The sequence below is a fragment of the Delphinapterus leucas genome, chromosome 16 (assembly GCF_059928025.1).
Source record: "Delphinapterus leucas isolate spDelLeu-1000000601 "Yukka" chromosome 16, BTC_Dleu_Yukka2, whole genome shotgun sequence".
In the NCBI taxonomy this organism is placed as follows: domain Eukaryota; kingdom Metazoa; phylum Chordata; class Mammalia; order Artiodactyla; family Monodontidae; genus Delphinapterus; species Delphinapterus leucas.
In genome coordinates, this window is record NC_143144.1 from 82140622 (window position 1) to 82167164 (window position 26543).

The 26543-nt window shown below is 43.9% G+C and overlaps 1 protein-coding gene and 1 long non-coding RNA gene across 2 annotated transcripts in view; both read left to right on the top strand.

Annotated features, from left to right (window-relative positions):
• DOCK1 (dedicator of cytokinesis 1) overlaps positions 1 to 26543 on the top strand; it is a 527459-nt gene that overhangs the window by 334480 nt on the left and 166436 nt on the right. The gene's annotated exons all lie outside the window — the stretch shown is intronic.
• LOC149747348 (uncharacterized) lies at positions 2972 to 24389 on the top strand. The gene is made up of 2 exons (XR_016388213.1): positions 2972 to 21067; positions 21106 to 24389. It is a non-coding gene; the product is annotated as an uncharacterized LOC149747348 (long non-coding RNA).

Consider the following 26543-nt stretch of genomic DNA (forward strand, 5'->3'; position numbering starts at 1 on the left):
CTACAGCTTAGAAATTGACAAAATCAGCCTCCAAGGCCCCTTAAATATTCGTGTGCTTGTTCAGCTTTGCCTCTGCAGATGGACTGTTCTTCAATTCATGGGGCTTGGATGCTGTCTTTAACTACATTTTACATTAGTTTTGGGGCAACAACTTGTAAATCAGGAATCAGATTTATAGGATATAATGAATATCTCAAAGGACAGTAGTCACTTGGTTGCTATATTCAAGATAGTAAGTGATTGGCAATGGCCTGACGTTATAACTCTGCTCTAGGATATACTAGTGTCAGACGGCAAGGTGACATTTAAGATAAGCGCAGTTCAGGTATAGTAGATGTGTGCTTGTGTGTTAGCATCCAGAAGTGCTATTTAATCTGCCCAGAGGGAAGCAAATGCTATGTTTCCATTTAAGATCTCAGGTGGCATTGGAAGCATAGACCTTCACTTGTTGGCAGATAAATGCTGGTCGCCATTCTTGAACTTCTATCAGCTAAAATGTTCAGGTTTACAGTTTGTGGTATGTGTAGCCTAGTCTAATGTTGAAGAATTATGCTGTGGCTGTCTTAGAGTTCTGTCTGGTTGTTAACACAAACGTGACCACTTAGTTGCATTTCTATGTCTTTCTTCCGGTCGTAGGGCTTGAATTCATCCCAGTAGAGTGTTTGTGCACCGATAATCCTGACTAGAATTTTAAGGCATAGGAGTGACTTGGTAGGAAATGAGTCTGTTGGTTTGACTGAGTTCCTTTTTCACCTTGAAGGAAGCATTTGTTATTAACTACTTTTATTTACTTGCAAAAGGCATTTCTACTGTGTGCCATGGGGTAAAAACAGGGGCAGGATTGAGTATAATTTTCAGATTTTTAGAATTAGACTTTCTTATTCATGTGAACTGCAGAACATGGAATAAAACCTTTCTTACATTTGTCCACCCTTCAGACTTGCAGAAGAATTTTAAAAATTCAGTTACCCTGATTGAGCTTCTCACTAGGTCTTGTTGCTTGTGTCCTCTTCTCTTAGGATGAAAAATAAAGTAAACCATCATTTTTACTTCCTCAGAGCTCTCTTTGTTTACAACTCTGATTATCAGTATTTTCCAGTGTCCTCTTTTGGTGTCGATTTTGTGTCTCATTCTCCTTGGTTTTGTCCATGTTAAGCTGGGGCCTAAAGGAGGTTATATTTATAATTTGTTCTTTAATATCCTACACACATTCATAACAGAACTTGGTATATTTTACAAGTAAGGATTCATAGACTGTGAGTATAAAATAGACCATGTAAAGCCATAGGGAAAACTGGAAGGTTTTTAGAAGCCAAAATACTTGAAGCTGCCTGGGAGACGGAGCACGAAGGAAAATATAATGGATTGCAAAATTCTCACTGGGTGATAAAAAAGATTCTTGCAGTTTGTCAGGGGAGATTGGCAATTTATGGTAGAGATCCTTATATATGACATATTGAGCAAAAGAATATCACCTTGAAGGAATAAGTTGAGAACTCAAAATTGTGCCCACAGAAAACGGAAGACATTATTTTTATTTCAATTTTGAGATGCTTAAGATGTTACTGGTCAGCATGTTGACCATGAGCAGTTGGTCATCATTGGACCTGTCCTAAAGACTAGCTTCTCGAATGTAGTGGATTTTGCTGAGCTGCCCAATTTAGTCTTGTCTAGTTGTTGACCTTTCAAATATTGGAGACCAACCCATCTAAACTATTATCTGGTTTGTTTACCTGAAGTCAAGGTTTCATCTTAAATGTGTACTTTCAAACACTAACATTTCTTCCCAGCCTGGAATTGATGAGATCATACTGCTATTGATGTCACATGTCTGGGTGTTACTCATTTTTTGATCATGGCCGTTTGAAGGCCAAACAGTCCCAGGTGATGGGAACACAGTCTGCGTTCTCGATTGTCTTTGCACGGCAGTGTTGGCTGATTTCTCCTCCTCTTCTCTCATCTGTGATTCAGGCATTTTTGGACCAGGGAGTGTTTTCCTCAATCCATCAACACAGTGCATTATGTTTCCACCAACCTAATGCATACAATACATATTTACACACTTACAACCACATATGGCTCCTTTCATTGGGTCAATTTTCCATGCATATTTTTGTAACTTAGCTATTTTTCTCCTGTAAAATATGGCATTTTCCCCACTGGTAAGTATTATTCATCAGATGTATCAACATCCAGGAAGGCAAGCTCACGGCTGTTTCTGCCACAATTAATTTGACATATAGTCATGATAGGAAGGGTCCTTAAGGCTTAGAAAGGGATTCCATCTTTGAGATGCCAGGTTTCTTAGATGTCGTGAAGCTGCTCAGAAGGCAGATTTGCAGGGTAGGCTGTTTGCAGGTATAGCGCCATTGGGTTTCATTGCTGTGGAAGAATTTTCGTCCTTGCTAGCTCTGTGCCTTGGGCTTAGATTAGAGAAAATGTACCATTTGCTTTCGGGAGAGAGGAAGGCAGGGGTCCCCACTTTCTGGGGACCGGCCTTAAGTACTGTGGCACTAGCCACAGCCAGAACCGACACCTAATGGTCGAGTCTGGGAGGACAGCGTATTTTGTTTCCAACTCAACCTCCTTTCCAGGAAACGCTGCTCTGGTGAAAGGGCATGGAGTTGAAATCTTTGTGCAAGTTAAAAGCATGGGTGTCAAGCATTTTGGGCTCAAGAGACTCTTGGATTATTTCTTCTCAACATCTTTTCTCCTTTCTTTGAAGCATGGGGTTTTAGTTGATGTTGTTTTTAATTTATTTTTGAAAATAACTGGGTTCCTTTTGAGGTTTTGCATATCCAATAACTTGACGGTTTCAAGCACACCTAAGTATCATTTTTTCCTTTGAAACAGTATACAGTAGCTGACAGAAACACTGTCACAATCCCACTAGCTAAGGACCAAAAGGAAAAAAAATATATATATATATATATTATATATATATATATATATATATATATATATATATATATATATATATAGGTTTTGAGTGAAGAAACAGGAATTCAAAGTCATGATAATGAAAACATTCTGGAATGAAAATTTCCCTAGTGCTCAGCATGCCCGCGCTTTCTTTGGCTCATACAGTTCATAACTTCACTCTTGGAACCTTGATCCTCTATAGGGAAATTGGGCTAAGAGGAGATGTTTTGCAGCTCAGGCCCCAGTTTGCAGGCACTGAGGCCCAGGCCTGCTTCCGGATTGGGCCCACTGGGGCTGCAGCTGAGCACATTTCCGGCCAGCCTCAGGGAGAAACACGTGAGATCGTCTTCCGAGGCAGAGGTGGCCATCGTGAAGCACTGAGATTCTAAGCCAGCTCTTGATTTGCATCTAGGAATGGTGCTCTGGACCCCACGGCAGGGAGAGGAGCCCACGTGCGCAGTGATTTGCTATTAGTTGGAATTCTGTTGATCCTTTATGGCGTTTTCATAAGTTATTTTACCATTTTCCATACAGTTATTCTCTGGCATGGATACTTCTGCTCTTTGCTTAATAATTAAGCTTTTGGCCTAAAACTAACACAGATAATTCCAGATTTTACCTGGCTCTTGATAACCACTAATTCATTGCACATGGCATAGATATTTTATGCAGTTGGGTCTTATTCAAATGGCCTCTTTATTTAATTCCGAGATGAAAAATCAAAGTACTCTCCAAGGAATGGCAGTGATGAAGCACTCTTAGCCAGGACTCTTACTTAGGGAAGCTTGCTTTAGAGGAAAGTTTTGAAAGGGCAAAATCTGTAAGAATTCTCCGAGCCGGTGCACACCTTGCTGTGAGCTCCCGGCTGGTGCTGATGACGCCATCCTGCCGGCACTTAACGCTAGAGGATGTACTTCACTTTAGGAGGAATGAAGCCAAGTGCCCTCTCTACTTGCTGCATGAGACTGCTCTCAATGCAAAACAAAATGGACGAAATATAATTTATTAAGGTCGTATTCCAGATCTTTCCATCCTAAAATTTTACCTCCAGTGCTGGGGCTTAGCAGAAAGCGTGTGTAGTGTGAGACCCTCTGGTGTCATGCTCTTAAGTCTAGAATGAGTGGAGGAGGAAGCCCATGATAACTGAATGCTTGCTGTGTTGCCAGCATCGTCTTAGGTATCTGCTCTGTGGTTCTCAACCTGGGGCGCTTTTACCCCCTAGAGGCCACTCGGCAATGTCCAGACACAATTTGGTATCACAGTGTGAACTACTGGCACCTTGTGGGGAGAATCCAGTGATACTGCTAAGCATTCTTCCATGTACACGAGAGTCCCTACTGCAAAGACTCATACCCCCCCCATGTCAATTATATCCCCATTTTATGGATGAAAAAACTGAGTCTCGGTAATGTTAAGTAATTAATAGAAATATATGTCATCCATTTCAGTGATCCCCTTTTCTTTATTTCCGCTTTTCTCAGCCACTCTTCTCTGTTGCATGACCCCAGCAAGGACAGGAGCCTTTACCATAGATAATAGCAGCCGTCCACTGACTGAGCTTTCCTGTAGAGGGTGAGGATTGGAGGCAGTTTTCCCCAAGATGCCCTGCCAGGTGCTACAGCTTCACAGAAGATCCCTATGGGCGTGGCTCAGGTTCAGGTGACAATGAGAATAAGTCACACTGATGAGAATTTAGATCCTGGGGGTGCCCTTCCAGTGCCTGGCACATAGGACACGTGTGGAAGATATTAGCAAGTGTCTCTTATGGGGGAGTTACGGTTTTTGTTTTTGTTTTGTTTTAGATCCCTCATACAAGTGAGGTCATACAGTATCTGTCTTTTTCTGTCTAACTTATTTCACTTAGCGTAATGCCTTCAAGGTCCATCCACGTTTTCACAAATGACAGGATTCCCTTCTTTCTCATGGCTAACATTCTATTGTATATATACACACATCTCTTTTATCCATGCATCCTTGTTCCAGGGATGTGTGTTGCTGATATCTTTTCTTACTCACCGAGTCCTTTTTTTTTTTTTTAACCCCCTCTTAAGCGTGGTGTTTGTGGGTTGACATTAAAATTTTTTATTTGAAAAAGTTTATTTAAAAAAAATCTTTGAGGACTCTTGCAGAAGGAAACCGAGTGGACTTCCTGCTGGTCGGTTGGTCCTAACAAGCATGGTGACCATCCAGATAGCGAGGCTTAACGTATTTTCTATATGGAAGCTCCGTGAAATGCAGTTTTTGACACGAAATCATCTTGAAGATTGAACATGGAATTACACCATTATTTATCAAGCTCTTGTTCTTTTCTAGACACAAGATGGGAAATAAAATTGAGTCATATTTTATCTCCATCTTCAGCTTGACAGTGGAATACTTAAAAAAGAAATTCACATATGTAGTGCATTTGCAGGTGTATAAAGAAATGATAATACTGTTAATATAATTTCTCCATGGACTCAGAATGTTAGGTTCGTGATGGTTTCTATACATTTTTGCTCATATAAGATGCTTTTTTTTTATGTGTCATGTGGTACATTTTCATGGGATTCTGTACTTTTGTGCATGACCCTTGGACGCTGCATTGTGGGAAATCACTCATCACCTCAGTGATGCTCGGAGTTCGGTGTCGCTGTCCAGCGCATAGTAGGTGCTGAACGAACAGTGGCTGAGTAATTGCCTGACTGAAAAGAATGAACGTCGATAGGGAATGTTCTTATTACAAAGTCAACTGATAAAACACATGACATACTCTTGTAGTGGTTCTTTTCCAGGAATGAAACACAGTTACCCTTGTTATTTTGGGGTCCACAAAGAAATAATTCCAGATGTAGGTATACAATAAACATGATTAGCTAGTGATTAACTATTAGCTAATGAATTTCCTTAATTGAAGGTGTTCTAAATGTACCACAGAAATGTATGAGGGAGACCCGTGTTTGTACGTACCAGCCAGCCTTTGACTGCAGGTCTGTAAGCTGCTGGCTGCTGGCTGCTGGAGCTTGCTGTTTCTTCTTAACCCTTCCAATGAGACTTCAGAGGAGGGTTTTACTTAATACCGTACCTGTCAGATTCCCAGAGCTGCAAGTAAATTGAAAATACAAATTATATTGAAAAGTGCAATATTTTGTTTTTCTACAGTTTGGTTGATTTAGGAAGAAAATGAACTCTGACAGCTTTTGCTCTTTTCATTTCATTGGCTTCTAATGGTTCCAAACAAAAGCCCCATAGCCAAAGCCTTTTCCCGTATTGCTGTGTCAGAGATGCCATGAGCCCTTCTCTCTGCTCAAGACCCAGTGTCCACTGACTCCATGTCTTGGGTGCACAGGATCTTAGGAAGGGATAGAAAGTGCTAAATGCTAATATTTGTGAATATAAATATTAATCATCCCTGGAGCACTCCAGCTGTCCGACCCGTGGGTAGCTTTTCAGCACTTACCACTTTTTTCAGCTTTCAATCCATTTTTCATATGCAGAGATATCTTTGCCCCATTTTTTTCTGAACTGTTGCCATTGCATCCCTAACGTGGGGCTGTTCGGGATGCAGAGGTTTGGGAGAGGAGGTTAGGGGAGACCCCTCCGTCTCTCCTTTCTCTTTCTTGATTCATTATGTTCAGAGGAAAACCTTAGTGAGGTTTCATGCAAGAGCCAGAAAGTCTTAAGTTATCAGGTTGAATTCCTCACCTGTGATTCGGTGGGATGGGATGTATGTGTTGAAAGGGGACGGGGCTGTTTCATAGGGCTGAGCTCCTTTGACAGAGGCTGAACCATTAATACCTCCCAGGGTGGCTTTGCTTCAGGGACCTTTCCACACCTTCATCCTTCACACCTTTGTCACGATTCCTCCTTTGTCCTAGCTGGGGAGGGCTAGGCAGCGGTGGAGGCATTGACGGGGGCAGCTTTGGCCCTTCCTTGCAAGTCCCCCTTCCCTGCCATGTGGGAGCCGTCTGCCTCTCTGCTTTCCCCAACATCCCTGGGATTAAGGGGTCAGGAATCTGATTTGATTCTTCAAGCTGAATGTTACTGCTCCACTAAAGTAAATGGCTGTCTCGTTCCCATCTGATCCTGGAGTGTATTGTGTCCAAGGTGTTTTTAATTAGCTATTAACCAGATGATTTGGAAATGGAATATGAAAAGAAGCTGCATATTGGGTAGACTTCTTTATTTTTGGTATTAAACCTACGAATTAAGCTTGATATCTCTTTTATGAGATATCCTTGGAGGTAGACATGGTTTGCATGTAATTTTGGGGGGCCTGGCATTTCTGAGCAGTGTTTGTCACATAGTTAGGTGTTCTCTCCTAGAACTTAGCTCCCCAATATCCAGTGCATTATGAAGCGAGTTTCTCCTACTGAGAAAAACGGCGGGAAGGCAGACATCCTGCTAATTATTGACCATCTGCCCCAAAGGTAGATTTTCGTGGTTTTTCAGTTTAAAGAAACCGTATACATAACACAACACTTGAAAGAAAACATGTATTGAGCTGGGATTGTTGGGATAAGAAGGGGCTAGAGGGAACCCTGTGGGACCCAGGCATAAATATGTCTCTCCGCCCAGACAAATGAGGGACAGTGTGAGTGCCGTCATCCTTGGGGTCTGATGTGAAGGGAACTACTGCTTTCTTCAGGGGAAGCCCGTGTTTCTCTGATGTTAATTTCTATGAAGTTTCTTATCTTGGTCCTTAGAGGCGAGGATGCAATTGCTTTTGTTTTGTTTTGTATCATAGAATGTGTCCTCAGTGTCAGATTCGAAGACGTGGCACAAGCCTTCTTTCTGTGTTACTCATGATCATCTGGGTGAAAGTCAGGACAGAAAAGTGAATCCCAATTCTGTAATGTTATTATCAAGGTTGCTAAGGTTGCATCAGGTAAGGAGCTCCCTTTGTAGTTGGAGAAGCATACCTGCTTTAGAGTTTGACAGACTTTGGTTCAAACACACCCCTGCTAGCCTTGGGGCAGTGGTTTGCCTTCCCCAGCCACCTGTGAATTAACAGCCATCTGGAAGGATTCACGATGGTTATGCCAGTGGCCAGCAAAGAGCCACCCTCCACCAGTGCCAGAGAGAGTGTCCTCCCCATCCTCGTGATGGGTGTTATTGGATGATCATTCTTGAATTAGCGAGATGCAGGGGTGGGGCTTTGGGAGCCTGGTAAGCCGGCAGCTAACACAGCTCTGGCCCCCTTTCTCTCCCTTGTCAGTTGAGCTGGCCTGGGGTGAGGCAACACGGGAGCTGTCTGCATCGAGCTCGCTGCAGTGCCCGTGATACCGCTTAGTGGATGGAGATAAATCCACAGCGGGGACCGCAGGAGGCAACGTTTTGTGATTGAGTGTGTTCCTGCCCTGAGAGAGCCCCGACCCCACCCTGCCTGTGTGGCTGGGGTGACCTTGCGTGTTAAGTGCAGTTCACGCCCACTTCCCCGACCTCAGAGGGGATCAACCTTTCCTTTGGCCTTGACTCTGGTCCGGGCAGTGAGGGCAATGGGGACAGGGTCCATCCCTGCTCTGCGGCCTCCCTTAGACTCCAGGAGGCTGTTCTGTGCATCCCTTGAGGTGTGTGGCCTTCCTGTGGGATGAAGCCCATCTCCTCTGCCACTCCAGATGACGGAAGTTGCAAAGATGCTAAACCCACGCCCCTCGGAAGAGAGTTTGCTCTCTGTGTTGCAGGCCTGGGGGCTGCCCAAGGGCAATCTGTGCAGCTTTGAAAAGAAAATCGCCCTCAGGGCTGGCTTCTGTTTACACTTTAGAGATCTGTGGGGTGTTGGAGCCAAAAACCTTTCCTGGAAGAAAGTGACTGGGTCCCCTGGGGTCGCAGAAGTGCTCCTTTATCGGAGAAGCTATAATCTCCCACATCAAGGTGCTGAGGTCCACTAACTACCCACCCTTTGACCCTGTGCCCAGGGTCAAGCCCAGTGAGTCCTCCAGAGCTGGGGTGGGGAGGCTCTGGGCTTGAGGAAGAGGAAGAAGGATCTGGTAGCCTCATATCAGCCTGTGGTCAGCTACATGCGGGACTGACCGTGAAAGACCACCTGGCCGAGACCGCAGGTGACCAAGTTAGAGGCAGATTTTGTAGTGGTTGTCTTGAGATCAGTGAAAATTCTTGAGTTTAGATTCAAGGAAAACTCTTTTTATTTGCTGGGATTTCTGGTTTGTTCTCTGAGGGACAATTCAGGATCATGTACTCCTAGGGCTGGAAGTGCCTGAGGCTGGAGTGAGGTTTAGGAAGCAAGGGCAGACTCTCTGCACTCACGGTCACGAGGCATCGCTGTGACGAAGGGGCCACGAGGAAGCGCCGCACTGCCGATCAGTTCCTTGGTGATTCTGCTGATGACAAAAGGGAACGTTCATCAGTTTAGTTGTTTACACTCTTGATTGTGCGAAGGTGCTGTGGGGAGTGCGTGGGGGCTTGCTGCCACGCCGTGGGTAGCAGGAGACCATCTTGAGGTCCTATTATTGGGTGATATGCACATGACTGTGTCTCTTTTAGGCAAGTGGGTCCTGTTCCGCCTCCTTGCTACATTTCACTTCATTCAGGTGTTTATTTCTTTCAAGTAATTCCCTTTGAATTTCTAAGCTCATCTTCTTGGAATACCCACCTCAGCTTCAAAGTTGAGCTATTCGAGGACGGCTCTTCTCTTGCTTCGCAGAGGGTCAGCCCAGCCTCTCACACAGAGCTGCACACAAATTTGGGATTTAAAGAATTGTTATTGGATGGACGTGGAGATGAAGGGATGGGTAGCTAAAGATGCCTCTGGTCTTCTGGAAATCCTCGACAAAGGGATGAAAATAGCACAGAGCTTTCAAGTTTGCTGTTTCCCAGACTATAGTTTGGCAATCTGTATTTGCAAAAAGGACACCTTCTATAAGCAACGTGGGCTGTCTTTATTTTTCATTCTATGAACCATGGGCATTCGGTCTCCCTGCCTCTTACCTATGTCGCCTTCTTTCTCGCCATTGTTTGCATGTCTTACCCGTTTCTGCCCTATTTTCCTTCACATTCCTCAAGTCCTTACACTTGCTGAGATTCCAGCTTTCATCGCCTTCATCCCTTCCCTGGCTTCCCATGTGGTGTCTTCCGTGCTCTCCTGCATCTGAGGCACTGATGGACATCCGTTCCGGTAGATGTCGTATCTCCTTTCAGCCACACGGATGCTCCAGGAGGCAAAACCAGGAGGCAGTGGGTGGTCCACAAAGCTGTGGAGGGACCAGCCCGAGGCTCAGGCTCTCGGTTCAGACCTGAGTTCCTTCCCGTAGAAGCCACACAGCCTTGGTGACTCCATTAATTCCTGGAGTTGCAGCTTCCTCATTCCTGAAGTGGAGACCACAGTGGCTTGCAATGAGCATTCCAGAAGATATTGTAAAGCAAATAACTGGCCTGCAGCAGATGCACGGGATCTTGTAATATAAGAAAAAAACAAAAACACGACAAAGCCAGGAAATAGCGAAAGAATTTGGTGTCTCTAAGAATGAAGACTTTTCTAAAAAGTACGGTGTTCCCACTGAGATAGGGAGAGGGAAAGATGCTGCAAATAGACTTAAGATGGGGTTTCATCTTAATTACACGTGAGCATCTTTAACCCAGTGTGAAATCCTCGGACACAGATGTGCGATTTTGCATGATCCTATAAAATGTGAGAAAATTTCATGTGGCTTAGATTGTGGTGTGTATCTATATTCTTGCTCCTGTGTCAATGCATGTGTACTGATAGTTTATTGTGGGACGGGCACTGTTCTGGCTCTGGGGACACAGAACAAGTAAAGCAGAGTCGATTCAGCCTCCAGGAGCTGCAGGCGTTTCAGTCGTCAGAGTTCAGAGGCATCTGGGGTCCAGTGCATTGGAAAGAGATGGCCAAGAAACAAACGGACCAGCACATGAATACGCCTAAGTCTCTCCATGAGGAAAGCTTCAGACAATCTCCAGTTGAGGGACATTCTACAAAATATCTGACAGGTGCTCCAGTCAAGGTCATCAAGAATCAAGAAAAGTCTGGGAAACTGTCACAGGCCAGAGGGACCCAAAGGACAGGAGGACTGTAAGTGTTGTGGTAACATGGCTGAGATCCTGGAGCAGTAAAAGGATATGGGGAGGAAACTAGTGAAATCTGAATAATGTGTGGTTTAGTGAAGAGCAATGATGCAGCACTGGTAACATCATGGAGACAAAGGTACCATGGTGATGTAAGATGTTAGCATCCAGGGAAACGGAGTGACAGTCATGTACCAGAACTCTCTGTGCAACTGTTTTTGTAAATCTAAACCTATTCCCAGATTTAAATTTACTTAAATTTTTTTTAAAATGAAGGAGGCGGGCTTCCCTGGTGACACAGTGGTTGAGAATCCGCCTGCCAATGCAGGGGACACGGGTTTGATCCCTGGTCCGGGAAGATCCCACATGCCGCGGAGCAACTAAGCCCGTGCGCCACAACTACTGAGCCCGCGTGTCACAACTACTGAAGCCCGCACACCCTAGAGCCCGTGCTCCGCAACAAGAGAAGCCACCGCAGGGAGAAGCCCTCGCACCACAACAAAGAGTAGCCCCCGCTCGCCGCAACTTGAGAAAGTCCGCGCGCAGCAACGAAGACCCAACGCAGCCAAAAATAAATAAATAAGTAAATTTATTTATTTAAAAAAAAAAGGAAGGAGGCATGTTGGAAAATATAATGGTGATGAGGATCATTCAGAGAATTTGAATGGGAGGCTGTGACAGGCAAGGCTAGGTGGCTGACTTTAGACCAAGGGTTCAGTGAAGGGCTCTGCAGGGGAGTGGCAGTGAAGTTGGGACCTAAAGCAGATGGAAGAGGGAATTCCCTAGTGGTCCAGTGGTTAGGATTCCAAGCTCTCACTGCCAGGGGCCTGGGCTCAATCCCAAATCAGGGAACTAAGATCCCGCAAGCTGCGCGAAGCAGCCAAAAAAAAAAAAAAAAAAAAAAACAAAATCCTCACTAAAGTATTGCGTTGGCCGAAAAGTTTGTTTAGGATTTTCTGTAAGATGTTATGGAAAAACCCAAATGAAACACATTTTGGCCAACCCAATAGATGGAAGAGTGTCCTGTTCAGAGAGCAGGTGGACACAGGCTCTCTGGTGGGTATGTATGCAAGATACAAGGAGCAGAAAGAAGGCTGGTCTTGCTGTTCTATCAGAGATTTATTTTGAGGTGGAAAGTTGCTGGAAGCTTTAAATCAGAGAAATGGTATCACTGACGTTTGTTTTTCTGAGACTGTTTGAGCTGCTTTGCCAAGAAGAAGAGAGAACTGTGTCGTTGGAGGGCCAATGAGGAGCCGCTGGAAGAATCTAGGCGAGAGATGGCTGTGGCCTGGGCTCAGATAGTCTCTGGGGAGAGAAAGAGGAATGGGGGCTTTGGGGCATGTTTTGGAGGCGGGGTCAAATGGACCTGTTGCAAACTGTGTGTAGGGAGGGAAGGAAAATGGAGAATCAAGGAGAAGCCTTAGATTTCTTAGAATAAAGATGTGGCGGATATAGATACAGTGGAATATTACTCAGCCATAAAAAAGACCACAGTCTTGCCATTTGCAACAACATGGATGGACATGGCAGAGAAAGACAAATACTGTATGTTATCACTTATAAGTGGAATCTGAAAAGTAAAACGGAACAATAGACCAAAACAGAAACAGACGCACAGGTACAGAGAACAAACTAGTAGGTACCGATGGGGCAAGGGATGGGGGGGGCAAAATAATAGCCTTTATCTCTTAAATCCCTACCCCTAAGGATAAAATAAGATGCAAGGATATATTGTACAGCACAGGGAATATAGCCAATAGTTTATAAATAACTTCAAATGGGCATGAGCCATAAAAATACTGAATCACTATGTTGTACAACTGAAACCAATATAATATTGTAAATCAACTATAATAAAAGAGGTATAACAGTAGTACCAAAAAAAAAAACACACCAAAAAACACAAAAAAGGGATGGGTGGAAATTTTAATGAGGTGGAAAATCAGGCTTTTGGGGAGCTCTGTTCCGGCCTAGTTCAGTGTTTCTCAACCTTTTTTTTTTTCATTATCACCCTCCTAAGGAGAAGGATTAAATTAGATTTAAGTTTAATTAAGAAGAGACATTAAGTGCTAAGAAATAAAATTTTGTAGGTAGGGTGAGCTTGGAGGGCCACAGGCCAGGGTAATGTCTGAAATGTTCTACATCCTCCCCAAGAACCAATTTTCACCCCCTTAGGGGAGATATCAACCTGTGGAGAATGAACAACCTGGTTAATAATGAGATGCCTAGGAGACAGCCAGGTAGAGAAGCTCAGCTAGCAGTGGAAATTCAGACTGGACTTCAGGCGAAAGGGGAGGTTAGGAGATACAGCTGGATGTCCCTAGCGTTTAGATGATGAAATTGAAGCCACCTGGGGAGTGAGTGTGGCTGGAAAAGTGAAGCAGACCAGGCTGAAGCCTCAAGACACTCTTGCATGGAAGGGATTAACAGCAGAAGAGATGTCATCAAAGGAGAAAAGCCAGGAGAGGGAAGACGAGGTTGAATTCTGTTGAGAGGATGTGTAAGATCACAGAGAAGTGAACAGAGGAATCGGCCACACAGGGGTCACTGCTGCTGTTGACCAGAGCGGTATCCTTGTAATTGTCAAGGAGGAAACCAGCCTGCGGGGGTCATGGAGAGAGTGGACACACTGGCCGGCCACCTCTGTCAGGATGTAGCGATGCATTGTTGTGTGGGGGAAACTGTGATGCCAGATGGGTTTGTTATGTGTTTGTTGTTGACATAGGAATCATCCAGTGGAGAGAGAAACAGATGAGGGGTGGTGGTGGGCTGGGTGGAGGAGCTCAGTGTGAGCTGTGGGGTCCATAGTAGATGGGATGGAAGGGCACAGGCTGGCCTTTGATAGGAACGAACACAATGGATCCGTTGTAACAGGACAGAAGACAGAGTGGGTACAGACGTCATCACAGGTGTAGAGGTGACTGCTGTATGATGAGAAGATTTCAGCGTGTTTCTTTCTCTTTTCTCGCTAAAGTATGAAGCAAGATCATTAGCAAGAAGGGGTTTTCGGAAAAGTCAGTGATTACGATCTTGTGTCCCCCCCGCCCCCCAATCCTTAAGGACGGAAAAGCAGGAGCCCAGGACACTCTGGCACAGTGGTCCAGAGTCCCAGCAATGGTACACTTCAGGCTGGTGGCTTGCCATCCTTTCTCTGTTTTGTTTAGAGGTACAGAATATACAGCTCTGCTCAGCGCTTCTTGATCAGTCCCAGGAAGTCTTGGGCGCAGCAAGAATTTTGTGAACCACATTCTTTTTTTTTTTTTTGCGGTACGCGGGCCTCTCACTGCTGTGGCCTCTCCTGTTGCGGAGCACAGGCTCTGGACGCGCAGGCTCAGTGGCCGTGGCTCACGGGCCCAGCCGCTCTGCGGCATGTGGGATCTTCCCAGACCGGGGCACGAACCCGCGTCCCCTGCATCGGCAGGCGGACTCTCAATCACTGCGCCACCAGGGAAGCCCCGAGAACCACATTCTTCCATCATCCTAGTTGCTCTTTGGTCTCTATTGCTCTTTGAACTGCTCGGTTGCAGAATGCATGAAGGGATTTTAGAAATCACATGCTGAGCATTATGGGCCATTTTCTGTTGCTAACTTCACTTTCCTAGTTCCTCAGTGACATAACATGCATGTCTCTGCTGCCGGCGAGCAGCAGGTCAGGGTGTATAGAGCCCTGAAAGCTAATGGCCTTCATGCATCTCACTGATCACATTCACGTAGAAGTGTCTCTCGTCTAGCTGGAAATGCGAATGCCAGTTGGGCAGCCGTGATGAAGGAATTCCCATTTCAAATGCCTTGATGTTGAGAGTGGAGAGCGAGCTCAATTGGAACATGATCAGTTTCCCTTTTAGAAAAGGTTAATGTGGAAATACCTTGTGAGCAGCAGAGATTCTAATGTCCTTTTGACTTTAAAAAATTTCCTGGGGAGAGGGATAAATTAGGAGTATGGGATTAACAGATAAACACTATTGTATATAAAATAAACAACAAACAAGAAACTACTGTATAGCACAGGGAACTATATTCAGTATCTTGTAATAACCCATAATGGAAAAGAATACAAAAAAAGTATATATATATATATATATATATATATATATATGCATGGAATCACTTTGCTGTACACCTGAAACTAACACAATACTGTAAATCAACTGTACTTCAATAAAAATATTCTCTATTTTCATTACTGTAGAAGCACTTCATACAGTACAATCACGAACAGTATTGGTTGTTAATCAAAGCATTTGGTGTAGGGGTAGATCACTAAAGAAAAGATAGTACATATATGCCTTGCACACTTTAACTTGTAAGATGTAAACGTACATTTGTTTCACAAGGTCTGTTTGTTTGCCACGTTGTTCTACCTTACTTATTTGAAGTCGGGTCTACTGAGTAGCACTCCACATTGTCTTTCTGGCATAAAACATCTGTAATAAGTGAGTTTTCATGCCTTTAAAACCTGGAAAACTCAAGACCAGTAACATAGCGGTTTGAACTCTCCTGGATTTCTGGGATGTTCTCACGCCCATCTGATTTGACAGCAGTTTTTTTTGTTTGTTTTTTTGTTTTTTGCGGTACGCGGGCCTCTCACTGCTGTGGCCTCTCCCGTTGCGGAGCACAGGCTCCGAACGCACAGGCTCAGCGGCCGTGGCTCACGGGCCCGGCCGCTCCGCGGCATGTGGGATCTTCCCGGACCGGGGCACAAACCCGTGTCCCCTGCATTGGCAGGCGGACTCTCAACCACTGTGCCACCAGGGAAGCCCTGACAGCAGTTTTTATAGCAAGTCATCCGTCTAGTCTTTTCAAAGCTTTGACCATTTTCACATGAAAGTCAACTTTCTTTTCATAGTCGTAGTTTATCATTTCATATAATTTTTAAGTAATTTATGCAGTTATGATAACAGGTTTCCTGGATATAAACCAGGTAGGGAACAAACACAACTGTACGTACAAACCATACGTGTGTATGTGCTTTGTTCTTCACTATAGAGGTTACATGATCACATCGAAGGAGAGCTATTTAATGTTACCCGTAGTGTCACTGTTCTATAGATTAAAAAAAGAAAAATCTCTGTTAAAGTGAATATTAGGTCCTCCTCGATTGGTGTTGGGCGTAAGGGATTTTGCATATAGATGTCTCTTAAATCCCTGTGCATTAGAAGAAAAAGACCTAACTAGATAGTGTTGGACCTTGCCCAAGAAAAGAGACATCAACATATTTAAATTAGCATTAAGTGCACTCCTGGCAATTATGCAACCACTGGTCTTTACTGTTTCTAATTAGCTCTTTGCAGACCTCTCAGAGATGGCGGGTGGGTAAGCCGTCAGATTCTCAGAAAATGAGACCAAGTATTAAGATCTGAGAGAAAAGTAGTAAATGAAGCAGAACTGGCATTCAACGGACCAGAGGGGTTTTTGTTCTCACTTTTCTCCTAAATATCTCTCATCCAGTCTGGGGGTAGATTACATGAGGTTTAGGCAGTACCAGGAAAGTAAGTTAAAAAAACTATAAAAGAAGGTTGATTAAACTGAAAAGGTTTATGTTCTTTCCTAACCCTGAGTATTGAACCTGCTCATGTGGTAAAGCACCACCTGATCACCTGGTAACAGATGAGAGCAGGTGGAACCTGATCACGTGCTAACTGATCACAGGATAAAGCATCATCCAGGCTGTGAGACTGGCAGGGGAGGGGGCGAGGCAGGTGGAGGTGAAGAGAGGAGAGGAGAAAACCTTATTTTGTTTCCCTTTCAAAAGATGTGCTTCTTCTTAACAAAATGTAATCACTGATGTTAGCAAAGTAATGAGATGCTCTAGCATTGTTTACCAAATAAAAAGTTTCCTTCCGTGTGACAAACAGGAGATCAGATCAAGTGGTTAGATCCGCTGCTTATATGATGATGGGTGCAAAAATAAGTACCTAATCGGATTCTTAAGGTCCGAACGAACAGACACCAGCGTGAGACCCACCACTTAATGTAGCTCCTGTGCCCCCAGGACATCTGCTCAGTGCCCTGAACATCTGGGTTCCCAAGAAATATTAGATGAATCTGTTGATCCTGCTTTATATTTAATTAATGCTTTTCCAATGTAGTGTCTTCTACAAAGGAGTATAAATCAATACCCTTGGCTTTTTCACAATAAAATAGCATTCATGATGCTTTGAAACAGCTTCAAAAGCCCCAACTATATTCTTAGGCTTGTAGGTGTATTTTACAGGAATTATCATCAAGGATAATAAAGATCATAATAAAAGCATTTGATATTTATCAAGCCTTTAGTCTGGGCTGCACTTTCCTTGCATCCTTTGACACAATCCTCTCTGTAGCCACAGAAGGCTGATCATATGATCCTTATTTTGCAAGTGAGGGAGCTGAAGTTGATACTGATTTCGGCAATTCATGCCAGGTCATGTGACTAATAAGTCAGAGAGGACCAAATTCAAACCCCGGTTTGCCTGACACCATAGTTCACTTTCTAATTTTTTAATCTCCAGTTATATTTTTCACCTCCTTTGTACCTTCTTTACCCTTTAGAATGTGAATGGGGGAGAAGGCATGAGATTATCCAATAATGCAATTGCTTGGATAAACATTTTTTCCCCTACTGTTTTGATATAGAACTTCCAGCCCCTTTATCAGTTAAATAAATGTTTGGGGTATTAAAAAAAAATGACTCTAAGGCTTCCCTGGTGGCGCAGTGGTTGAGAGTCCGCCTGCCGATGCAGGGGACACGCGTTCATGCCCCGGTCTGGGAAGATCCCACATGCCGCGGAGCCTGCGCGTCCGGAGCCTGTGCTCCGCTAAGGGGGAGGCCACAGCAGTGAGAGGCCCGCGTACCGCAAAAAAAAAAAAAAATTACTCTTGACACTTGTGAGAGATTGGCAAGGCAGACCTTATTCAGGACGATCCTGATGGCTGTAGGGACCACAGCAGTGGGGTTTTGCAGTGGTGGAGAGAAATGGGGCTCAACTCCCTGAGAACCTAAGAAGCAAAAGGTGGGCACTTTTAGCCGAGGAGCAGGGTGGGATCAGTGGATGTTAAATCCTGAAAAGGAAGCATCAGAGGTAAGGGAAGATGCTGGCTAAACCAGCCTAACAGGTTTCTTGCTGAAGGCAGACCAGGGTGATGAGACACCGCCTGGGTGGAGGTGGGGGGAGGAACCAGGCCAGATACCTGGGGTGATCAGCTATGGAGGGTGGCGGATTCTTGCTAAAACTGGTTGACGCAGAGACAGCCACGGAAGCCCACAGGTCAGGGCTTAGTTGAGAAGAGAGTTCAGGGGAGCCTGAGTTTGATGAAGGAGAAGATCTTTGTCAGGGGCAGAAATATGGCTGGAATTCAAGTAAAGAAATGTGCTAGTGTTCACTGCAGAGCCGTTTTGCCGTGCGCTTTGGAAGAACAGCACAGAAGGAAGATCCAGTCAGCCTGGTGCACTTTCCCCCGGCTGCAGCTGCATTAGGAGACCGCAGCTCACGTTCTAGCACTTGTGAGCACGGCCGCCCGAAAAGGACTATCACACGCAAAGAAAATACTTATTTCACTCCATCATTTCTCATTCATCCCATCAGTGGCTTTTCCATAATATCTCCATATCAGTAAAATTGTAGAAGCGTGACCTGAAAGTCGAGTCAAATGTCATACTTTGAGAGCACATTCATTTTTTTAAGAAATATATTTGTGGTTTAAAAACTTTATATGTTTTACTTTTTAAAAAGGGAGAAACCTTTGTTCTTTGAGTAAAATGCCCTGGCAGTGAACCGTTTTTGTCTTTTTTTTAAGATTTTTTTTTTTTTTTCTTAGACAAAAATACCACACATTTCCCACCGCATCATCTTCACCCTTTCCCATCACCTTGCATTCAGACAGCTCTCAGGCATTTGGAAAATTGAAGGCCAAAATGCAGGGGATTCGCTCAGCCTTGACAGTTCCTGGGGACAAAGTTGGCATTTTGTTCACTGTTCTTACAGGCACTTAGCCTCTTGCCAGGCACTTCGACATCAGAGAATTCAGGGCACCGATCAGTGACTACGGGGGCAAATTGATGTAGAAGTAAGTGAGGGGCTTATACGAGAAATGCAAAATGCCCTGGTCCTTCAGCATCTACTGAGAGGCCTTCATGAGGCCGTTGATAATCCGTGTTGGTTTGAAACTGAAGGTGTCTGTCTGTTTTCCCTCCCTTTTACTTTTTTTCTCCCCAAGCCAGGAAGAATCAGGAATATTTTCAGCTTTTCCACTTATGAAATGTCCAAAGGAAATGAAAATCAGGTCAGCCCCATGGTCCGTATTTTATTCCCTGAGTTGGTGAATCACTGACACTGTTTAGTTTAGCAAGCTACTCCGTTGGAATTTACAGTAAAGCCTTATTTAATATATTTCCATTTAGTGAGTGTTTGTTTTAAATAACTTCCCTGGCTTCCTTGTTTGGTTTGTGCTGGAGACTGTCTCTGTGTTTCCAACGTGGCGGGAAACGGAGGCCCCCGGGCTTTGCCACACGGATACAGTTTTATTTTTAAATTGAAAAGTCGATTTGTTTAATGTACTTCAAGAAGCAAATTCATAAAGCTGCAGCTTTCCTGAAAGACGTTGCCAAAGTCATAATTGGTAGAAAGTTCGCAAGAAAGAGGAATTAGCTTGTTGAGCTGTGGCACAGCAAACTGTCATTGTCTCAGGTAGTTTTGTGGCTTGTTGAGAGAATGACACAGAACTTAAGAGTTCGTGAGCTCTCTGGCAGTGACATAAAGATCGCCTTTGCTGGGAGAATTTGCAGTAGGACAGCTCTCAACCCTGCGGGAGCAACGTGAAAGGACAGATCATTCCAGAAGGGCTTAGGAGGTAAGTCTTTCACTATATGCCAGGGATCCGTGATGCTCCTGGGAGCGGGTCGCAGGTGCCACACAGGCGTGTCACAGCCCCGGCAGGTGCACAGGTAGGACTGGGTTCCTTCTGTCTCCTGACTCTGTGCTTCACTGGCAGTGCTGGGGACGGGACCCAGAGGGCCTGTGAGTGTCAAAGGCCTGCTGAAGACACCTGGGGCCGATCTCGTGCTCATGCAGCCTCATCTTGAGAGTTGGGTGCCTGTTTGAACAGGACGCTTTGAGAACCAAATGGCCCAAGTTGGTTCAGATGAGCAGATGCTGACTTGGCACCACGGGGGCCCTGACCCCACCCCTGATGCTGGGGTTGCCGGGATGTAGACGCTGACCGCCCTACAGGTCAGAGGTGCTATGTCACTTCTAGGAAAAGACTGCAGAAAACATTGCAGCTCCCGGCTTGGTTGGTGCCCACCCTTCCTTCCTCTCATCTCCTTCTCTCTGAGAGAAGTCCTGTCTAGGGAGGATGTGCAGACCACCAAGGCTACACCGCTGGGATGAGGAGGGAGGAAATGGTCTCAGAGTGGAGGCACGCAATGTGCACCAGTGCAGGTTTCCTCTCACAGGGGTTCAGGAAAAGTGCCAAGCAGAGGGGGATCTGGGAGCTGGGCTGTAAAGGCAGAATAGAACTCAGTCAGCAGAAGCAGGGGGAGGTTCTCCTGCTGTGCTCCTGTGAAGGAACACAGTGTGCAAAGACCCAGTGCTCTGCAGGGCCTGGGTTAGGGAATCTGTTGGTGACCCAGGACAGCTGAGCAGAGGGACCCACACGATTGAGCAGGATAGGGTCCTGGAGCGGTGCTCTCAGGCCAGATGGCAGGAGTCCTGAATGACAGACTCAGGCCCTGAGGTCAGCTGATGAGCAACTGAATTTCCTCTGCAACCTTATTCCTCCCTTGCCGTGTCACCTAACACACATTCACAGTTTCTGTGGAGTAGGACATAGACATCTTTGAAGGTAGAATGGAAAGGCTATTATTCTGCCTACTGAAGCAGGCAAGACTTGTCTTGTTGGTCCCAGTATGTGAATGTCTAGAGTAGGGCCGGGCACTTACTAGGTGCTCACAAATTATCCTGGAACGCATAGTAGGTATACCACGAATGTTTGCTTTCCTCTTTCTTGTCTCCTTCCTGCCCCTGGGAGATATATCTATGTATCTATACATCTGTTTTATTCCAGGAGGTTCTGGTACAAGGTTCATGGGGGCACTGACCAAAAATTTCCCTTTCATACAAATTACATGCCAGTTGCATCCTCTGTGGAGGTGGTCTCCCTTCCTCTGAGTCTCCTGCTCAGGGGAAGGTGAGCTGTCCCCTTCGGCTCAGCTGAGTTAGTCTCTAATCAGCTAAATTCTTAACCAGCTTTAGGTTTTTCTACACGTATTAAATCTTATTTATTTATTTATTTTTTTATGGCTGAGTTGGGTATTTGTTGCTGCACGCGGGCTTTCTCTAGTTGCAGTGAGCGGGGGCTACTCTTTGTTGCAGCGCACGGGCTTCTCACTGCGGTGGCTTCTCTTGTTGCAGAGCATGGGCTCTAGGTGCCCGGGCTTCAGGAGTTGTGGCTTGCGGACTCTTGAGCTCAGGCTCAGTAGTTGCGGCGTGCACGGGCTTAGTTGCTCCGCGGCATGTGGGACCCTCCCAGACCAGGGCTCGAACCCATGTCCCCTGCATTGGCAGGCAGATTCTTAACCACTGCACCACCAGGGAAGCCCTACACCTATTAAATCTTATCAAATCATGACATTCATCCCACCCCCCAAAAATATCAGGAAAGACTCAATTGCTTTGGTTGTTACAAGTCTTTTATTCAGCAAAGACAATGTTATCTTGAGAGGTGATTAGACAACGTGAAGTTTTATGTATATAAATAGGCATAATTCATGTTTTGATGCTGTTAAATGTTCTTTTTTAAATTTTTATTTTAGTTTAGTTTAGTTTAGTTTAGTTTAGGGGGGAGGAGAGGTTTACAAGTTACTTTGAGAAACCAAAAGGGAAAGCAGTTATCCTTCTTCCAAGGCAGGAAATAGTCAACTATTGCCTTACAGCAGCTTCATGTTTCAAAGGAGTTAGAGCTAGTTCCTCTTTGACTTTTTAATTTAATCAACATTATTGGGGTATAATGTCTACTCAATAAAATTCACCCATTTTAAGTGTGTAGATGGTTTTCAGAACCTACTTGATTCTGATATCATATTGGGAGAAGGAGTGGAAATGTTCGGAGTTTATAATCCTGAGAAGCATCTTTATTAACTGTGATTCTGATTCCTTTGCTTGGCAAAATCACATATGCCTGAAAAGACAGCTGTCATTTCCTCTTTAGTGATGTCCTGTCCTCTGGAAGGCTCTGAGCTTCTGGGCCTTTGAGTTGAGTACAGATGACCTCCAGGCTTTTTCCTTCTGCTGTATTTTTTCCTCTTTCTGGAAGAGAGGCCAAAGGCACAGGCGAATGTGACTTGCACGGAGCTCCATGGTCCCTGGGTGTGGCTGGTCTCCCTCAAACCTGAAACACGTGGGCCGATTTCCGCCTCACGAGGCCGGGCAGGTGAGCATGCTCAGTTGGCTTCCAGCTGACTTGCTCAGAAACCTTGTGGCTTCAGCCACCAGATGGTGGTCTGCCCGGGAATGAATAGCGTTCAGAATTCCGTTGCAAAGGTTAATTTTAAAAAGCCAGTGGAAGCCTAAGGAGTCACCTGAGGGAGACGACAGCACACCTCCCCCTTTTCATTATGCTCCATGTCTCCAGCCGGCACTCCTCCCCTACCCCCTACCCACCCTCCTCTCCACACACACCCCCGTTTCTTTCTTTGCTTCTTCAGCAGCAACAAGATTCTCTCGGCTACATATTCTTTTTCCCTCAGCTATTTCCGACATCACCCTGAGTCCTGAGAGCAAGCTCTGTTTTGGTGACAACCAGTTGTCATTTTTTAGTGGCAGACTGAAAAAAAAAAAAAGACAGTATCTTTGGAGTGCGTTGGGGATCTGCCAGAGGGGACCCAGGTAACTCATGGGTTTACCAAATACTTTCTTACCCTTTCTCTTCCCACCAGGTAAGAACATAAATGTGGAAAGTTCTCCACCCAGGGGCCAAGTGTCCTGTGAGTTGAAAATGTGCTAGAAGCGCCGTGCTTCTGTGGGTCCTGTTTGGCTGAGACATGGAGCCTTGCTGGGGCTGTGGTGGGCTATGGTGCCCTTGGCTTAGCTCCGCGAAAAGGCCCTGAATGCCAGTTGGAAGTTCTGCTCACAGAGCATCACACTGGGGTTTTGCTCGGCTGCACTAAATAATGAATCATCGGTTTTCTTTGCCCATCTGTGCTTTCACACTCCTGCTCTTGGATGGAGCGGCTGTGTTCCTTGTCTGCCACGGGTAGTCGCTGTTGGAAGGAACAGGTCAGGGTGGGGACGGAAAGAGTGTGCTTGTAGCCAAACAGGCCAATGAGGTCAGAGCAAAGCGCAGAGCAGGGGCCGAGCCCTGTTCTGTGCTCTTGGCCTGATTTATCACCCTAGAGGTTACAGAAGCCTCCAGAAGGCATGCTGCCTGCTTCCACCCTCACAGGGCACAGGAGAATTGCATAGTGTTTCCTTTCAATACATTATATTCAGTAAATATAGGAGGAAGGAAACCATCCTATACCTAGTCCGAAAGGAGTAAAAAAGATACATATAACCCTTTTCTCAAATTGGCTTTAGGCAGATGTTTTTACATGTATGTTTGACTTTCTTATAATCCTGATATAAATATCATCTGTGTGCTACCGTTTTCACTTACCAGTCTATCATGGACAGTTTTCCATGTTAGCACGGAATTGTCATCACCAGTGTTCTTTTTTTTTTTTTTTTTTTTTGCGGTACACGGGCCTCTCACTGTTGTGGCCTCTCCCGTTGCGGAGCACAGGCTCCGGACGCACAGGCTCAGCGGCCATGGCTCACGGGCCCAGCCGCTCCGCGGCATGTGGGATCTTCCCAGACCGGGCACGAACCCACGTCCCCTGCATCGGCAGGCGGACTCTCAACCACTGCGCCACCAGGGAAGTCCATCACCAGTGTTCTTTTTGGCTGCATGAATCTATCCAGTAACTTGCCAGGATGTTCTCTCATTTCTTGTACTTAGATTACTATCAAGTTTTGTCTGTTGTAGATAACATTGTGATGAGTGTCTTCATGCATATGGCTTTTGTGTTTTGGATTATTTCCTAGGATACATTCCCAGAAATGGGATTACTGGAGTTTGATACATATTGTTGAATTTTTTTCCAAAAGGATTTTTACCAATTTTATTGCACACTTGCCAGATTTCAGTATTATCTTAAAAAAAATTTTTTTTGTTAATTTAGCAGGTAAAAAGTGGCTGTGTTTTGTTTACATTTCCATTTTTTCAGTTATTTGCAAGAGAAAATAGTTTGCATTCATTTTCTTTCTAACTGCATTTTTTGTTTTGTAAACTGTTCAGAACCTTTGCCTATTTATCTATTGTCTTTTAATGTTTTTTTTAAGAATTTTATTAGCATTTTTATACAGTGCTCATATTAACCCATTTGATATTTCTACAACTATTTTTCCTGTGTTGTTTGCTACTTCTTTTGGTTATTTTTTTTTAAAGAATTTGCTTTTGTTATTTTATATCCAAATTTTTAACTTATCAAATCTCTCCATCTTTTTCTTTATGATTTCTCCATAATGGCATCCTCCATCCACAAATGTGATATTCAATTCTAGGTTTTATTTTTATTTTATTATTTTGTACTTAAGATTTTAGTTTTATCTGATTTTGATTTTTTATGCTAAGCGTTTCTGAATTGATTTTTAAATTTCAACTACTTATTACAACATCATTTATTAAATAATCCTGTATGATTTAAAAGTGATTCTTTCAATTAACTTTTTAGGTAATGTTATTGGTCATTTCTGGGCAATCTGTTGCTTCCATGATAAAATCTATTCTTGGGTCACGACCACATTGTTTCAATTACTACTGCTTTATGGTATGTTTTAATATCAAACAGCACCAGTGTTTCTTTATTACTCTTTCTCTGATTCTTCTTTAATATTCAAATTTATTCTACCAAATGAACTTTCAAATTATTTTATTAAATCTCCTACCAAATATAAATTTTTTCAAGTTCTGATTGGACTTGCATTAGATCTGAGTGTGAAACAGGCACATTTTATGGCGCTGAATTTTATGCTTAATGTATTTGTTTATTTCATGAAAGAAATCCATGTTTATTATGGAAGGTATTAGAAGATAAAAAATAAAGTGGCTCATCGCCCACAAATGACCTTGCTGACCTGGATTTAATGTAGACCCTTGGGTGTATGCACATATTTCTCCTTTCCTGGCTTTGGCAGCGGTGGGGGGTAGCCTCACAGCTCAGCTCCCAGCCCTGCTTCACCTTCAGTGTGGAGGTTGGAGAGGGACTCCATGCTGAGGACCCCAGGTGCCATCTGGCATGCTTCCCTAGATTCAGCTGCCAGCCTGCTTTTCTGCAATTCTACTTTTCCTGCCTTCCCTCCAGGTAACTTCCTGTGTAGGCCTCCATCTTGTTTCCTTTCCATGATAATTAAATGATGACCATCATGTATCTCTTACTTTCCATCTGGGATCTTTTTTTTTTTTTTTTTTTTCTGATTGAGGAACACCTGGGTCTGCTGACTTTGAATTCTCTCTTTACTATGTAATGCCTTTTTAATTTCATTTCTGAAGAATATTTTGGGAAAATAATTTTAGGCTGGCAGTGACTTTTTTTCAGTTTGAAAAAGTTATTTTCTTGAAGGTAATGATTCCAGTATCTTTGGGCTTTTATTTATTCTACAGAATCTTATTATTTGTCTGAAGGTAATGTGTCTTTTTCTCCAGTGGAATTTTAATGCCAATGTATTTTTCTTTGTTTTTTTAACTTTTTATTATGGAAGTTTTTATACATATATGGAAAACTAGAATAGTATAATGTCTCTCTGTTATAACCATCGTTCAACTTTAACTGTCATAAACCGTGACTAAGCTTGTTCTAGATATCACCTGAACTTCTTCTCTCTCACCATTATTTTTAAGCAAATTCCAGGCATTATATCAGGTCGTACATAAATACTTCAGTTATAGCTCTTAAAATAAGAATTTAAAAAATACCACCACAATGTATTATTATACCTTAAAAACATCATCTTAATGTATTTTCTATAGTTTGTTCAAGTCAGTAATTAAACAAGGTACAAACATTGCATTTGGTTATTATAGCTAATGAGTTTCTTTATAATCTTGAGGTTTAACCTCTCACTTAAAAAAAATTATTTATGGAAAATATTGCCATGTTTATCCTGTAGGAATTTCCACATTCTGGATTTCTCAAATTGGATCTCCCAGTCCACTATGTTTACCCTAAACTGATATATCTACAAACTCAGTGAGATTTATTTTCTGTTTGTTTCTTGTTGTTTGGCAAGAATACCTCTCAGGTGGTCTGGTGTCCTTTCTGTTCCCTCATACTGGGAAGCACATCGTGTCTGTCTGTCGTATAAAGCTGAGATTAATTAGGATCTTCCAGTATTGTCAGCACTTATCCTTTTTTTTTTTTTTTTTTTAGGATTTATTAAAAATGTAGTATTTTTCACCCAATGATTATAGCAACCAATGATGATCATTGACTAGGTCCATTATTGGAGGTGGGGGGGGGCATTTATTATTTATATTCTGTTCTACCTGCATTCATTAGCTGGAATTCTTTCACAAAATAGAAA